This window comes from Cupressus sempervirens, chromosome 5 (assembly GCF_028749045.1).
Source record: "Cupressus sempervirens isolate cs-2001-9-10 chromosome 5, ASM2874904v1, whole genome shotgun sequence".
Lineage (NCBI taxonomy): Eukaryota > Viridiplantae > Streptophyta > Pinopsida > Cupressales > Cupressaceae > Cupressus > Cupressus sempervirens.
Window position 1 is genome coordinate 556,010,785 of NC_143122.1, and position 5,164 is coordinate 556,015,948.

The following is a 5,164-nucleotide window of genomic DNA, read 5'->3' on the forward strand; positions in this document are numbered from 1 at the left end:
GTTTAGGTTCATTTTCCAAAGCTTTCTATAGTTATTTTTTGTTAGTCCAAGTGTGTTACTATTTTTTAACAATAGTATAGATTCTTTTCATGCATTTTACTTTCCTGCAGCATAGGTGTTAAGACTCTTAACACCTGTATAGATTCTATAGTTATTTGTTGTTAGTCCAACTTTGTTACTATTTTGTAACAATAGTATAGATTCTTTTCATGCATTTTACTTTCTTGCAGCTTAGTGCACATACCATGCTGACCCATTTCAAGTCCTACGTCCCTGGGTTGAAAATTCAAGTGTAATTCATGATAGAATGGGTAGTCTTTAGAATAGCTATAGTATCCTTGCGAAAGACAATGGTGTGATTATCTTCATCTATTATGAAATCATACACTTCCATTTTTAGAGCTTCTAGTGACTCACAGATCCTCTTGCAACTTCCTTCTTCTCATTTTCTCATTCTTTTTTAATTTTAAGTCATGTAAAGGCTCATGCACCCATTAATTGATATAAAAAAGATTGGAGACCTACTTAGAACCATTTAGAGAGTCAATTTGTATATAATTAGATTTGTTTTATTAGTTTTTAGCATGTGTTTGCATTTTAGGAACTCTCACTCTCAACACAAAAAGAGGAGATGTGTTCTTATAAATGCATGGATGTAATATGTACTCTAGGTCATTATTTTGATATAATAATATATGCTATTGGTGCTCTCATTCTAAGTGTAGTTTTTCTTGTCGAAATGTGTTAATTTTTTGAATTCATACTCATGAATAATAATTGAGCCAATGGTTTTATTGTATTGATTTGATTGTGCGATCTTTAAGTTCTGGCGATTGCCTCGTGTTAACAAATTCCGCTAACGTACCTAGTTGGAGAAAAGATCACCCATTGTTCCTACATAGCTTCTTGTCTCACATGAGCACACTTTCTATGGCCTTGAAATTTGATGAAAAGTGAAACATCTTTTGGTTATTATTAAGATCCCATCGATGATTGCATTAGTGGAATTGAGGAAGCATTGCTCCTATTTTTATTGCTTTCCTACCTACTATTTTTTGTGATTTAACTCATAGATGTGCTGTTACTATGGTTTATGTCCATTAGGAATTTCTCTTTCAAGTTATTTTCTTTAATCTCTCATTACCTCATATTTTTTATTTTCTTTTCTAACACTTGGTTAAATTAGGAATTCATATAGTTGCATTGATAAATTGCATTCACCATAAAAAAATAAAAATAAAAAATATCTCTTTTGTGGTTACTTTTCAAAATAGCAAATCAAACATCTTATCTTAATTGTTTGGAACTAGCAAAGGCCTCCCTATGAACAAATATAGTTATCTTCAATTGAGAAAATTCTAGTAGGTTGTAAGATTGCCTAGAACCTTGGAGTTGATTCTAGATTAGCTTTTCAAGAGAGGCGTTCAAAAGGACTCCTGCCATTAAGCATCATGCAAAATGACAGCTCAACATCACTCTTACCTAGTTGTGATGCAATTTTTAGAAGGAATGAAAGTAACATCTTCCTTTGGAATAATTATGGTTTTACCTAGTGACTATTGGTATTTTAAAGCTATGTTTTGAGCAAAGAGGGGCATAAATAGAGGTATGTTAAAAGGGTGACGAACCAATCTAGGTTTACATGAGTGTGTGTGTGTGTGTGTGTGTGTGTGTGTGTGTGTGTGTGTGTGAGAGAGAGAGAGAGAGAGAGAGAGAGAGAGAGAGAGAGAGAGAGAGAGAGAGAGAGAGAGGATTATCAAAATTTACAACTTCCCATTGAAAAATGACTAAGTTTTTTATTATTTTTAATTATTAACTTAATGTTTCATGTATTTTGAGAATTATAAATCTTGAAATATACAAATCATATGCAAAAGTTGCGTACATTTAATTTTTTAATATGAAGGATAAACTTAATTATAATTATTTTTATGTATGCTATAGAAAAAACTTCCTATTGCATTATTTAGAGCTCAAAATCACTTTTATTTATTACTATGAAAATTGAAATTTGGATAAAACTGTAAAAGTTATGCCCATTCTACAAATAATTTTTTAGGCTTTTCAATATGAATAACTATTTAGAAAAGCAAAATGTATTCATATTCAGAATATTTTATTTTAAAAAATTTGAGGAAACATAATTCATTAGCATTTTAAAAATGGACATCCGTTACTATTAGATATTCATATTTTGGACATAACTCTTTTGCCAAATTTTGCCTTTGATTGCTATGAGATTTTTCTTGGAGATGCCACACCTAGAGATGTAAAATTAAAAAAACATGTTTTCAATATCTCAATAAATGTTTAGGCTTCACCCATGTGGTCGATAATACTTTTACCCAAAATTCATAAGACAAAAATGGCTTATTATGAAAATTGTCACCTTTCCAACAATATAATTTGTGTCTTATCTCTGATTTAATGAATGCTTATTATTTATTTTCTAGACACATTATAATTAAAGTCTTGATGGATAGGTTGATTGAAAATGCATATAACTTTCAAACAATTTCACATTTGATAAATCTAAAAGATGGATCACATTTTATACTTCACATACTATAGGATTAAAAAGTTTGAATTTAATTCACCCATATTCTGTTCATTCTTGAATGTTTGGAAGTGCAGATCACATGGTGTTGAGGATTTTTAGGTAGAGTATATAAAAGGACACTCAAAAGATTGATGCAAGATCATTAACATATCTTTAGATATTAATATCCAATTTAAGTCTCCATTATGCACAATCATTACTTAAATCTTGTTGATTGACTTATGGAACTTGAATCTAGGCTTGTCTTAAGGAAAAATATGACGCGTTAATATGAACCAATCTTTGTTTCTTTAAATGATTGTATAACTCCTCTAAATAGAGATTTTTTATTTTTTAAGTTGTGTGATCTGCATCAATCTATCTATTTCTCACCAAAGAAAATATTACTTTAATTCTTGACAAAATTAGAAACTTTAGCTACGATTTAAATAATAAGTCAAAAGTTAGATCTAAATATCTTGGAAACAAACAAGTTTTGGTTAATATGAAATTTAGAATAAGGCATGGATATCTATCCAAGCATAATGGGCAAATGAATTTTTAGAATGCATAGATAAAAAGTTTTGGCATAAATGTATGCAAAATATGTAAGATAAAACAAGTCATATGAATTGTTCAATATAATGCATAAAAAAGGTGTGGATTGTTTGTCTAATAGGCTATTTTGGCCACAAAACTACTTTGGCTAATAGTTTATGGTTTCACATGGATTTCTATATGGATAAAGGCCAAAAGTATTTGAATTGCATCAATATAAACTATGTATAGGACACGCTTGTAACATCACAATAAAATGAATAGAGAATGAAAGTTGGCTCATTTTATAACAATAAAAAATCAATTAGGTTTTCTTCAAGTCAATAGAAACTAATAGACTAGACAATTCTAATGATATCAAGTTAAATGTAACAACAATAACACCAGATTGAGGTTTGAATTTTACCATTACTCTTAAAGTTTTCCTTGCTATACACCTCTTCCCCATTAATCCTCACAATGGATTTTCTTTGATAATCCCCTTGTGTTGGACCCTTTTTGTCTTTTCTCAGATAACTTAAAAGGAATAGTGTCACATATATTAAAAATCATTCATCACTTTAATCAAAGTGCTACCAAGAGACATTATAGTTAGTATATCCACCCTTGCCTATGAGGGAGAAATGATACTATTTTGTGTGTATAATTCTAAAATAAATATTTTTTCAATTGATAGATGTTGTGCCACATAGACACTACACAAGATAAGTTCACCATCATCATCATTCCTCAAAAGACATTACAAAAGTGCCCACACATACACAAATTGAATTAATTTAACAATGTACAATAAAGAATTTAATAAGAATTTATGAGGGCCATTTCTAAAGCATCCCATTCTACTCCAAAAATGGAGAATTTATATAGCTCGGTCAAAGGTGGAATCTTGAAAGGGGGAAGTTTGAAAAATGGAGGTCAAACAAAAGAGGGATATGAAACTGTCTAGACACATGGCCCCCTGAGAGCATAGGGAAAATTATAGAGAATCTTTACCAAGCTAAGCATTACTATTTCAAGGCATGACACCATGTTCACACAAGAGCAGTATAAATTGACGTTGCCAACTCACACGAAGAACAATAGAAAATGACATGCAAAATAGAACAAAAATGACACGGTAACTAACCCTCCATCCATTCATGCCATCATCAATGGCGGACTCAATGTCAATCCATAACATGTGTACGCAACTTAGACTTTAAGCATCAGAAAAGTTAGTTTATCAATCCATATTTCGACCCAACTTTAACTTTTGTACGCGGAAATAATAAAACCTAAACAAAATGTATATAAACCAACAATACAGTATTAAACTCTCGTTATAATTTGAAATCGAATAGTCGCCAATAAAATATATTTCAAAAGCAGTTGTTTACTTGATTAAGTACACCTACTAGTCCACATACTTATTTAGGAATCGCCAAAAAAAAAAAAAAAAGTGTACTAGCCGTTTCCATTGGTTCTAGATTTTATAGTGGAAAAAAGAAATCATTAAAGATTATCACGTGGGCATGAAATTTTTACGAAATGGCTACAAAACCATGTAAGCTTTTGACCTAAATTTAAGCCTGCAATTGCAAATTGACTTTGATGGGAAATGTTAGAAAAATGTTTGGGCTGACAACTTTTCCGCTGAAATTATATTTTTTTGGGGAGCAAAGCTCCCACATAAAACCTATCACAAGAACATGCTCATTCCATCAAATTTAACCATAGCTTCAACAATTTTGGCATAAATAGAATTACTGGAATTAAGCAACCAACAAACATGATACTTTGAATTAGACCAAATGTGATTAAGCGTTTTAGAGGCTTCCCATTTTGCAGACATGTCTATCATCGTGCACTTCCTTCTCTTCACTAGTGGGTTATCTCTACATTTATTTCATTCAAACTTCTGTAACATGGCAAACAGTTCCTTGAATTTGATTTTCATCATGTGCAAGACAATCTGCTAAGGTTCTTGCATTTGAATGGGTAGAAGTGGCTAGTGTCTTCTAAATTCTGAAATCATTGTGTGGAGCTGTAAAAATGCCAACATTGTGAATGATTCAATCGCCCATGTTT